We start from the raw sequence: 13,260 nt of genomic DNA on the forward strand, positions 1-13,260 counted from the left end.
CTCTTTTTTTTTTTTAATAAAACTATACGTTTTGGATAAGCCAGCTTCAAATTTAGTATTTATTCCTGGTAATAAATCTGCTTTAAAAAACTGCTGCTAACAGTAACAGCAGAACAATTAAAAGCAAGTTCTTCATCGTAAGGAAATATTGTCTCAGAGTGATTTCCTATTCTGCAAACCTAAATTTCCTCTCTTCATAGGTAAAATCAGATAATTTTACAATTAGATCATGCATAAATGACAAGTATCAGTCCACTGCTATTAAGCAACATATTTTCCAAGCATAATTATCAAATTGATCTGCTGTTTACTTATCACAATATCTCTAAGAAATCTCCAGCATTTCTTTTTTTTACTTCAGGTTTAACAAATTACGCATGATGAAATACTTTAAAAATGTTCATCCTCCTATCTATCCATGTTGTGCTGCAGAAGTGAAAACCATCTGAGTCAGTAATGGCTTCTACTAAATGGAAATGTTGACGGCATGTCACAACCTAATTCAAGATGTTATAGATTTTTTTACAATTATTTTAAAAATATGATTGTAGAGCTTGGAAACAGAGTTCCTGAAAACAGTATCCCACTTCCTGATTACTTCTGTGCCTATGGAAGTTGGTGGCGATTTTTCTATTTACTTTAACAGTAGTAGCACTGAGACTTTGGAAAAAAGGTTGAGGATATTGTATTAAATGTCCAAGACCACTAAAGTATTAAGGCTGCAGACTCTATATGGTCTTACCCACACATCTCTATGGCATTATCCTGTTTAAATAAAGGAAATATATGTGGATGCTTCTCAGTCTCCCTGATGATTCCGCTGGGTGGTTCTGGAGAGGAGAGATGAGTTACCACGATGTGGAAGGCTCTAAATCCTCATAGGTTACAGCAATGCTATACAGTAACAAAGCATTATAAAAATGAAACATAAAACTTTCAAAGTAGATAATAATAATAATAATAATAATAATAATAATAATAATTACTCTGTACCAGCCATGCTAATACAAAGGTGTTAGTCCTGTAGTCCTGTATGTTACCTAGAGAAGACCACTGAGGAATCAAAGGCTCCATTTTGCAATTTTGCATGAAACAACCATAGAATATGTTGAATATGTTCAAGTTCTTAATTTAAAGAACTTTAACTACAACTACAGCTTTCGCTGTTAAAATTTCTAAGTTACTGAAAACTTAAAGGGATACTTTCAAGTCATTTTAATCATCCAACATTTTCCCACACCAGCTCATGGATTTACTTTTCAACACCAGCATCCTGAGACAAGAACAAACTGATTTATAGCCCCTGCTAGAGGAGCTTGCTGCTCAGTTGTCATTTTTTTTCTTGGCTCCAGTAGATGGAAGCAACTCTCTTGCTGGGTTTTAAGTTTAGTGTGGTTTCGGGGCTGTTTTTTAGGCCAAAATCTTTATTCTTATATTTATTTTGTTGTCTGTTGATCCTTTGATGTTAGATTCCCAGATAATTTGTTCCAGTTCCCAGAGCAGTTTCTTCAGATGAGAGCCATGCGTTAGTAAGCCTGTAGCTCCTGCTGAAACCTCTTGCAGGGATAAACAAAGCCTGCAGCAAATCTACATGAGCCTGTTTCTGGAAACCCCACTGCTGCATGGTTCTGTAGAAATAACCACTGACAAGGCACATGCAAAAAATTGTCTGTGGTCTGGATTCAGGTGTGTACAGACTGGTAGTTGTCAGTCTTACAGTACAATACCTTGTCTGATAAAAACCCATGGAAACATGACAGCCTGCATTCTTTTGCTGTTTCGGTTAAGCCAGTGCATCACTCGTTTCCCCTCACCAGTCAAAAAGTATGCTGACTGTGACATTTAGCATCATGCCCATGATAGGCAGGCGTTAGAAGGATGTCAACTATAGGGTTTTAGGACCACAGGCCACCCTGCTCAACCTGGCTTGTCTGACGAAAAGCAGAAAGGCAGCAAGAGTAGAGGGTCTGACACTACCTGGAGCAGACTCTAAGGGTTCCTTCAAAATTAAGCAGGCCTTGCACCTGCCACAGACAAAGCATATTCCATATCAAGATAGGTATGTATACAGGAGAATAGTAATATTTGCCCCTGTTTCCTCAACCCATAAGTCAGTGTCATGCTCTTCCGCCATATAAGAGGCAGAGACTAGATGTTCATCTTTTTAAAGACTTGTCACCCTCAATTAAAGAGATGTCAGCTACTCTTAACCTGTATGGCATATGGTCACCCTGGTTAACAAAACAGACACTTCCCTGAGTCGCTGCAGTCAAACCAGCATGTGCTGTGATCCTGTTGATTCTCACAAACTAATCAGGGTCAAGCTGGGTCAGATTTATGTACTACAAATTCTTTAGGACAGGGACAGTCTCTTCCTATAAGCTCCTATGGTACAAAAAGTAGCAGGTAAAATAATGGGCCTTCAGTCATAGCTGGAACATCAGGATATTACTGAACTCTTTTACATATTTAACTGTAGTTAACAAAAGACCTCCAAGCATGTGCAGGTAAGACATGAAGTTAGAGAGATTTCAACCAATGGTGTTTTGAAGGCACTATGCTAACAGAAAAGAGTGTGTTATAAATGAATTGCAAAACCAAGATCCTGATCACTGAGAACATCAAAGATTTCATTATAATCTTTACAGAATGAATTATGTCTAATGTCCTGGCCAAATTCCATCTTGGATCATTATTCTGCCCATATAAATTCTAATGCAGTTGAAGAAGGTATTCTTTGCTTTTTGGTTTAGACGGATTTGGTGATGTTTTGTCTTAGCATTTCACCATGGCTCTGCTTTCAGAGTCAGGTGAACTAATCATGTTCCTTGCTTATATTTTGCCTTCGGGTTGTATAGAGGCCTATTTCATATCACACAATTAGAAAACATTTTTATTAATAGGAATTTCATCATGTCTGAAGTGAGCAAAGTCTTTCTCTCACCAGTTTTTCCAGAAAAGCAACACAGAGAGAAGAAAAGTACTTACAAGAACCTCCTTCTAAATTAATGAAGATTTATGAAGACATGAATATTTTGCATCCAAAAACCCCCAATGAAATTAATATCTACATTTCCTCTTCTCAGATATAATTGATTGCAACATGGAGTTTTTGGAAATACCATCTCATGGATGACTATAACAATGCCATAAAAGAAAACCATGGACTAAACCTAAAGGAATGATAATACTGCATTCTTGAGTGCTGTTTGAATAAATCTAACCTAACTGATAATCTTTTCTTAACAATCATACGGTTTATGTGGACGCAACTAATAGATCAGAGAAAGAACAGCTTCATATCACTCAGGGCAGCTTTCCTCATCACAACAGCAGAAACACACTTTCCTGTAAAAGTTGTAATAGCCTGTATTTTCCCCTGCATTAGTTTGCAAACAGTGATACAGATCAAACTAGTGGACATAATTCAGTCTTAAATAGGCCAAGGGGTAAATTGTGACATAGTTCCTGGGGTGTGGAGATCCTTCTTAATATATTTTGTTATTATTATTATTTTTATTTTTATTATTATTATTAAATAAGGTAAACTTTTTTTGGAAACTGGTTTTAGTACTCCCTGTTTTCAATAACCCATTTCTAACTGTTTTAAAGTTGTCACAGACAACAAGTATCTTAAGAACCATTGTTTTAGTGGTAGTATTTTCAACCAGATCTGTGGGAAATTTGATAGACTTTTTGTGCAGTAGCCTGTTTTTTATCTAATTTTTAGTAGGGTTATGGCACTGATCACATTTCACATCAAACATACTGCTTATTTCTTAACAAACTGATGCCCCAATTTCATATTAACCTGGAGATGTCGAATCTCAGTATTTGGTGCAAAATGGTTAGAATGGCCAGCTTCCAGTGGCAGAAAAGTGGGGTGGGGGTGGGGGGCTTGACTGTGTGACTAGTAATTTGGATCACTGAAATTTTCCAAGAAAGACAATTTTTAACCAGAAGGCCAGAACTACTGCTCAGAAACAGGGAGTGACAGTCTCCATGATAACAGATTCTTAGTAATATAAGAATGTATTAACAAGAAGCACAGACAGAGGACGTGAAAGTCCACTCTACACTGCTGACTTGGCATCATGCAAAAGACAGAACAGAAAGTTCTCCATAGAAAAAATACTATGTAGGAAGAGAGGAACAAGACTCTTTCTCCTCAAATATGTTTACAGGCTAACCCAGTCAAAGATGGAGTTTTATGTATTGTCCATGAATTTTTTATACTACCCAGTTATTAAGTTTTATAGGTGAAATCGAAATTCTTTATACTCTCTTGAGATGGAGAGACCAAAAATGTCTGCTAAGTAAGAAACTATCTCTATTATCAATTCTTCCTACAAGAACTTCTCAGAACAGAAGTTTTCACATTGTGATAAATTAGAAATCAGTAATCCACAGAAATGCTGCTAACTACCAGGAGACAGATATACTATAACGTGCTATAATATGACAGAGTTGCAGGCATTTTTATTATTGATTCTAATAGATAGTGTTTCCTAACACTAGTCTGTCACATACAGCATAGCTATTCTTGGTGTAGAGATTTTATTCTCTTGCCAGTGACGGGGGATGAGGTGATTTAGGTATTGTCCATTTGATTAAATAGGTTGAGAAATTCCTGTTTCTGAAAACTTAATTGCCTAGAAATTCTATCATTTGAAAATGATAGAAGGAATTTTCTTCTACACATGCATAGCTTCTTACTGAAGTTAGGCAAACTTCTGTGGGTATTAAATTTGCTTGCCTGCCCTCCTGGAATAATGCATGGAATAATGGCTTTTAGCCTTGTTGATTTGAATACTAACATAAAAAAAAAACCCAAACCACAAAGAATTATTTGTTCCTTCTTATTATTATGTGTCACATTAAGGAACCCTACACGAGGGAACACATTGACACAGGAATGGACAGAAAACATCAGAAACTAAGTGTAGATAAGGGAGAACGATGGCCATCAGCAACTCCGAACACTTGCTTAAATTCTGGATAGGCAATGCTTTAGCCTAAAGTCAGGCTTTAGAAGGCAGTATCTGCAATGTATCAAACAACTCTGAACAAATCTGACAAGATGTCAGATGCTTACTTTGTGTTTGAAGTCTGCCACAAAAACAGATGACACCACCAGCTTTGGATGTGGTCAATTGGATTTGGATTAAAAGGGTAGAAGGACCTCAAAAATGCCATAGGTTTGAATTGTAACTCAGCAGTTCTGGGACAGACAACATCAGTCAGAAATAGTAACTTTCAATGGGTACAGACGTTGAGATCAGTTGAGACTAATCTGAGGAAAAATTACAGCATATGCACCAATTTAGTTTCTATTGAACCATATTAAAAAAAGAAAAACCTTCAAATTTTAAAGCAGACTGTATTTTAGTGCGTTACTTTTCTCTGGCTTATAGAATTCAACTGTATTTCAAATGCATTTAAAAAACCAAAAGTAGTTAAACAAGATAAAGATGGTGCTGCAGCACAAGCTTGAATTTCTTAGCATTCTATTTACAACAGTTCCAAGGGCAAATCTTCTTTCCAAGGCTGAGTCTCAGCCCACTTTTGCCAAATGCCGGCACTGACTTGGAGTAGATTGTTTAATGTTTGCTACCAGCAATAAGGTACTTTTTAAGTCTGAAATTATAGTCTATAATTAAACAAATTAATCTTACATTTTCTAAGGTACAGACTGCAAGATTCAGTCAAATAAAATCATTTATCATTAAATTTAGGAAGGACATTTTAGATTCCAGTTGGCTGTTAAATTTGCATGGAAGAATATAGTGATATATTTACTTGTACTTTTATGGGGTTTTCCCCCCAAGTTTTGGCCGTATTTCAACTGAAATGCATGGACTTTTCCACTCGACAGGGTAAAAACCATTGTGGAATATAGTAAGACCTAGAATTATGTGTAAACAGGGTATAATACGGCCCTAGTCTCACTGCAAGAAAAGCACCTTGTGAAAAACATGATACAATATACTCAGTACATTAAGATCATTAGCAAGTAATTACATATATTTTAATCAATATCTATTGTAAGATTGGTTTTTTATAAGCATTATAAAAGTGAATCCTTTGTGAACTACAGAATGAATATTAACATAAACTGTCATATTGTTTTTGACTAACTGCATGACTTTTTACGTTTTACTGCAGAAAATGGGCCCACTGTCATGGCTGTGGGGTTTGTATCTGCGTAGTAGGATTACATGTCATGCACATTATGAAACCAAGAAGTGTGAAGGGTAAATATGTGCATTGCGTAGAAATGGTTGCTTATCTCAGCAATGCTGTGCACCTGTTGCGGTGTGCTGTGACTCCTCTTAATTCTTCCCTGTTCACAGAATAATGATCAGTAATGATAAGTAATTTAGTTCTACACTCTTCTTCTCTTCTGTCAGCTAGATAATAATGAAAAAGATTCCTAGTTTTAATTTTAAGAATGACTGTGTATTCCCTATAACTGAAAATCTGGTAATGCTGTAGTATAACATTTTGCCCTTGCTGTCTTCAGTAAATCTAAAACGATTTTTAAAGATTTGCTACAGCACAGCCCTTCAGAAAATACATTGTACAACTTCAGTTAATTTTTAATCTCTTGCTGCTTATCAATATTTCGATCTGAGATTATGAAGCAGGTTCCCTTCCCTGTATTACAGCCTGAAGTCTCTGATCTGACTTTTTGCATCCGTGCACATGTATCTCATTTCCCTTTTGCCATCCATAAAAGATAAATGCACTAGTTACGTAAAATGGAAGAGAAAAGGAAAACACTTTGAAAATGTGTAATAATGTTCCAACTTTTGCATATATTTTTAAGGAAAACTGCAGTGTAAATGAATGTTATATGCAATATCCTGAAGAGATGAAGCTTCCATTAGAACCAAACACACAGAAATTTAAGTAACAGAAGAGCTCTGATTTTTTCAGTCATCTGACTTATCTAGTGTCCTCCATCTTAGTATCTGAACTCATGGTAATGCCCATGGCATCACTCCTTTTACCCCTGCCTTGTCTGTTTGAAGTAGTGCATCTCCTTTGATGATGGTGAGAAGTTCATTACTTTAGTTCTTCTTATGCCAATAGACTAAAAATATGTCCCCGCTGCCACCTTGTTCATTGTTATGTAATATTCCACCTTTAGGTCACTAAACAACACCATCTGAACTTGTCAAAATTAATGATAGAAAAAGACTCCAGAAGTAACCTTCACTTATGCACTCCATCATGTCCCAGGGTACTACAAAAACAACTGAGATTAAACGAGAAATAGAGAATCGAAGGTCCTGGGCTGCAGCTTGTTTAAATACGTTTGTTCAAGATACGAAGGAAAAAGAAAAATATGCATTCCTTTGTTAAAGCGAGAGCTTTTTTGTGTCTAATTAGAGAAATTGTTCAAGAACAGTTCATCCTTACACAAAGATTACTTGTGCAATGCTGCGAAGGTCAGGGTCAGCCTGGGTTATTAGCCGTGGACTGGTAAGTGCCAGACAAGCAAGCTAAGCTGCCTTGATTCTGCTCTCTGCACTGCATAACAGCCAGTTTCTAATTGCATGCTGAGACACAGGTAAGTGAATAACAATTTCCCTCAATTTAGAGGCAAATGTTGCATTCTGACACACTTCTTCGTTAGTTGTATAAATTCAGACATATGTAGGGCATAAATCCCTGAAGAACAGTGTCCTAAGTATCCAATCAAGAGGGAAAAATCCTATAAAATATTGTCATTCTTTAAGGATAATTTTGAGTCAGCTCACTGTGAGTATTTTTCTAGTACGTAGTTGCAACCAGCATTGAAGCACATTATCTATTATTTAATGTAGTAATTTTATGCTTTTGATTTACAACAATGTTTTGGGAAAACAGTCTGAAACAGAAGAACATATTATTTTGCAATGATCTGTAAAATGTGCTGCGTCTCTGTACCTGCAATTGATCGATATTCTTACTGTAAGCATCAGGTATAGCACGACTAAGAATGAGTAGTATGTTCATATTGGTTATTCAATCCCTGAACTGTAACAGAGCTATTTCTGTACTTTGAATAAAAATAGATTAACACATCTCTTTTACAGTTTTGTATCTAGGGAGAATAAATCATAAAGCAAAAGAATGCATGGTATTCCACGATGCCACAATAAAATTTGCTCATAGGAACCGGTGCTATTAAAACCACGACATTCTGCTGGGATTGTGGTTCAAGGCCTAATGATTAAGAGTAAGTTACCCTGAAGACTATCCAGTAATGAGGACTTGTAAATTCCCAGCTTAATAATATGCAATACTTTTGAATTGTTTCAAGAATTATTTGGGCTAAAAAGTTCCTTGGTATTCTCACTGACTGTAATCCATCAGAAGACTACTAAAAATAACAAGACAAAAAAAATGTTAAAAAGTCATCTATTTAGCTGACCTAGCAGAACAAGGAGTTTGCACTGAAGTTAAATTTAGAAAGATCTAAATATAATGAAGTTAGCTTCAGGTATGCATGTCAACTTCTTCCATTTCCTTCTTTTTTCTGGAAATAACTAACTTGTAAAATTTGATTTAAGAAAAAAAACCCACCAACAAACTTTTTTTTTTTTCCTTAAGACTAGCTTTCACTTTGTAGTAATACCTACAGTCTAGAAAATGTTCTGAATTCTGATCATTTCAATCAGACTATTTAAGTAACTTGCAACCATGGAATACTTTAAAATTCAAAGGATTTAAAATAATTCAAAAGCACAACATCACACCAACCAGTCAAGTGAAGGCTTGGAGGGGGGGGGGGGACGACACACGACATTTTACTTCACGAAAATAATTGTGACATCGATCGGTACAACACCCAAATATAGTAACCTTGAACAAATGTGTAAGTCTTAGCAGTACTATGGCTTGTAGCCCCAAACCCACAAGCATGAATATATACTCCTAATTTGAAACACTTGAATAGTTCACTGAAGGCTGCAGAACTGTTCATGTACCTAAAATTAAGTACATATGTAATGGTTTATATGAATGAAATTACAGACATTGTTACAGCATCCCAATGCGTGAAGCAAGCCAATGAGAATCTGAAATCAATGAGTACATTAGAGATGCAAAAGCAAATCCTTGATGCCATTCATAAACCTTTGGTGGATACACATTGCATGCGTCTAAATGCAGGCACTGTATTCAGGTGAAAGGTGGTACTATCAGTGCATGGAACAGTATTTAGAGCAATTTGGTAAAAAGTGTCCCAACTGATTCCACAGTTGAATTCAGGTATGAAAAATCCGATTAATTATTAGACTGAAAATGCAGACATTGCACTGAAGAAAAAGAGCCTTATGTATTGCACAAAGCACTTTATGAATGCCCACAAGTGTAGGATCCATCTGACCTCACTGAAGCCATCAGCATTTGGCACCTAGTCTAAGCTTCTTCAAACATAGGCTTATTTTATCATCAATGGAGAAAATTAGGCACCATATAAACATAGCTGTAAACATCTCACCATAATTACAGGGACTATAATAGAAGTAGCAAGACAAACAGACAGCAAGACAAGCAAGCAAAGATGAGGATTCCTTTTCAACTGAAGCTTTGTACAGCTGAAGCCTGGTGACTTACATTGAACAATGGGAACAAGAAAGGAATAATTCCTTGTAAGGAAGAGGAATAAAGATTCAAACACAACTTTTAAAAACTTATCAAATGTAATAATCGCCCATGTGTCCTATTTAGTTAGCAATTATATTGACATACTGTGTATGTTAACATGGAAAAGCTTGTACTTTTATCATGCAACATGAAACTCATCATTAAGAAGTCACTATCAATAACTACACCACTAACATGCTTAGGTTACTCTACAAATAAGGAAATAAGAAAATCTGAAATAACAACTGCAACAAGAATTATTGAGAGCAACCATAATAAATACAGTCTTAATAGGAATTATGCTGAAAAATAATAGTGGAGAAAACATAAGTAGCCAAAAATTTAAATTTAATTTTAATGTTTTCTGATAAGGATATATGGTTCAAGACAGATTTCCTGGGGGAGTTCCTTAACTGAAGGCCTATCACAGCAAAGGACATAACTTGCCAACCTAAGATGTGATGCTGAGATTCCTAAAATGTGGTATGGGGGTGGTGATATCTGTCAAGATGATATTTGTGGAGGAGTTCTTGAAAATAGCCAGGATCTAAACCATTAAGGATTGCAAAACTAAGAGAGCAAACTTTAAAATCAAACAGCTACTTCATAGCAGACAAAGTAAATGAGTTAAGGTACAAGAGGGATGATCGTATTTGCTCAAGACAGGACGGGAGTGTGTCACTGCATTCTGAACAGGCTGCAAGTGACACAGCTGAGCTGCTGGAAGCCTTTCTAGGAGGGAATTACAATAATCCTCTCCATCAAGAGGGCATGTGTTGCTGCTATGAGGTCACCACAGGATAAATAAGGGCACTGTCTGCATCAAGCACACCACTAAAAAGACATTTTTCAATCTCATTCACTGCAGAAATCTCCACAGAGGAGAGGGGAATGAACTGGACATCAGAATTTTTACTACAATTTCCTACTGCACTCAATTCCCCCAAATAAGTCTGTAATGACATGTAAAAAGAGAGAGCAGTCTCCTAAAGATAACAAATACACATTGGTAAGATTTGTGCTTTCGCTGTAACTGAGGCAGCGGTAGCTAGCAACCCTGCCTGTGTGAAAACAGAGCTACACTTGTGGAATCCCTGGAGTGAGAAGCACACAGCTCCTTATCGCTCAAACTGGGACGAAGTCTTTGATATTTAGCATTCCTACAATACCCACTGCAAGCATGCACTTCATGACATGATTCTGGTGTCTGCCAAACTAACCATGAACTTCAGCACTGCTTTGAAGAACCATAAAATATTTTTATCATTAATCTGATAGTCTGCACAACAAAATAGTTGGCTAATGCAGGCATGAGGCTTAGCATTTGGAATATAAAGCATTTGACTTCCCCACACTTGTGCACACTAAGATTTCCTTGCATTTGTGCATGTTGAATTGGCCTATAAACTGAAAAATGTATTTTAAGTAATAGCACACAAAACCTCCTTGTGTTCTTAAATCATGAAAATATTAAATAAGTATACAATTACAATGTCAGGCGTTTTGGTTCATCAAATTGAATTAAGGTAATAAAGAATCATTACATACATTTTCTAATACATTTATATAACAGTTACATCTTGAAAGCATATCAAATTATTCACATTATCTGCAAATTGAAGCATTCAAAATTAAGCACTTATCGGCCCCCAATGAACAATAAATAACTTTCTTAAAAGAGAAAGCTTATGTGTTATATACAGTTGTGCTGCTTTCGGCTGGGATAGTTAATTTTCGTCCTAGTAGCTGGTATAGTGCTGTGGTTTGGATTTTAGTATGAGAATAGTGCTGATAACACACTGATGGTTTAGTTGTTGCTGAGCGGTGCTTACACCAGTCAAGGGCTTTTCAGCGACCCACGCTCTGCCAGGTGCTCATGCACAGCCGGGACAGCTGACCCCACCTGACCAAAGGGCTATTCCATACCATACAATGTGATGCTCAGCATATAGAGCTGGGGAAGAAGAAGGAAGGGGGGGACATTCGGAGCAATGGCGTTTGTCTTCCCAAGTCACCGTTAGGCGTGATGGAGCCCTGCTTTCCTGGAGATGGCTGAACACCTGCCTGCCCATGGGAAGCAGTGAAGGAATTCCTTGCTTTGCTTTGCTTGTGCGCGGCTTTTGCTTTCCCTATTAAACTGTCTCTATCTCAACCCTCGAGTTTTCTCACTTTTACCCTTCCGATTCTCTCCCCCATCCCACCGGGGAGGAGCAAGCGAGTGGCTGGGGGGGGGCTTAGTTGCCGGCTGGGATTAAACCACAACAACAGTATAGGAAATTTCTAGTAGCATGATTATTAAAAGTAACAGCTTGTACCCCTACAGCCTGACCGAGTTTTTAAGAAAGTTCAAAATGGAGTGGGGGAATTAGCTGATGAACTTCTGTCAACTATAGCAGTAGCCTTCATGAATAATTCAATATATGCCCCAACCCCTCTATGTCTCAACAGACTAACAGCTGCAGCTCTCAAATGACAAGTGTTATTTTTTCAGAAGCTTCTGAAAATAGTATACTGATTATAAAATAACATATATAATAAAATAAAGTTTTCCCTCCCCGCTTTTCACTTCTGACTTAGAGGAACTAGTGAAGTTTTGCAGCAAAAGGAGGAATTTTCAAATGGACTTTTATGAGTTATGCAGCAGGTCTACAGAAGCAGCTGAGAAAAGAATTCAGGTCCTCTACTAAAGATTTGGTCCTTTACCTTAACACAACCACGCAATTCACATAGATTACTGTGTCCCCAAAACCTCATGAAGAGTAGCTTTGTATATAAAAGCTATACTTTCATAACACGGGTCTTTATCTTGGCTTCATACAAATGGGAAGAAACTTTCTGGTCTGAGGTTTTTGTATTGACCATGTTCTGCAGTGTTCTCTACTTCATAGTGAAAATAGGCACTTCAGGATGTCAGGAAATTGAACATGTTTGGTGAATATTTTGATGTGGAACAGAGTTTCTCTTGAGCTAACAAGACTTCAGTAAAAGAGGAGAGAAGCTTAAGGAGATAGTAACACAACTTTCCTTGATGACAGTGCAACTGCCTGTACATCAGGCCAGTTTAGGAGGAGAAATGGCTTTCACAAAATGTCTTCTCATACTCCAACAATTCAGCATAGAAACTGTACAAATCTGCTTACATATTTTTTTATAAAGCAAGGTAGACAAAGAAACCAAAACTAGGCAAGCTCTAATCATTCACAGAAAGACCTTCCACTGTCACCAGGCCTTACGGCTTAAAGGAAGGGATCTCTCAGATAAGTTTGTTTAAACAATTTGAGTATTTTTCAGTTTTGTGAAAAGATTTTTCAGTGGCATTATGTAACAGTGGGTATTTAGGGAAGGAAAACATTAGCTTAATGTAATGCTGAAATAGCTACACACGTAGCTGTTTCCTGATTTACTGAGAAGCTACTGTGTGCAGCACTTCTGACTGAAAGCAGTAGTGGACAATTTCTTTTTGATTATACAGACTGAAAGATCAGCTTGCTGCTTTGCATTTTTTAAAGAATATAAATATATAATCTTTCTGTCCATGAGCCAGCTTCTGTTTATAGGAAGTGTGGTCTACACATAAGAGAAGAAAAATTATTTGCCTTGCATGCCCTATATGGATATATG

General features: G+C 36.8%; 1 protein-coding gene across 14 annotated transcripts in view; it reads right to left on the reverse strand.

Annotated features, from left to right (window-relative positions):
• Positions 1–13,260, reverse strand: part of MEF2C (myocyte enhancer factor 2C) — a 141,549-nt gene that overhangs the window by 95,182 nt on the left and 33,107 nt on the right. The window contains exon 1 of one of the 14 annotated variants that reach the window (XM_075526947.1): positions 743–788. The exons of 12 other annotated variants lie outside the window; for them this stretch is intronic. The gene's annotated coding sequence lies outside the window, so the exon portion shown is untranslated. Of the gene's footprint in view, positions 1–742; positions 789–13,260 lie in introns of those variants that run through there. One more of the 14 variants, XM_075526946.1, reaches the window with a different exon arrangement.

This window comes from Mycteria americana, chromosome Z, assembly GCF_035582795.1.
Source record: "Mycteria americana isolate JAX WOST 10 ecotype Jacksonville Zoo and Gardens chromosome Z, USCA_MyAme_1.0, whole genome shotgun sequence".
NCBI classification, from domain to species: domain Eukaryota; kingdom Metazoa; phylum Chordata; class Aves; order Ciconiiformes; family Ciconiidae; genus Mycteria; species Mycteria americana.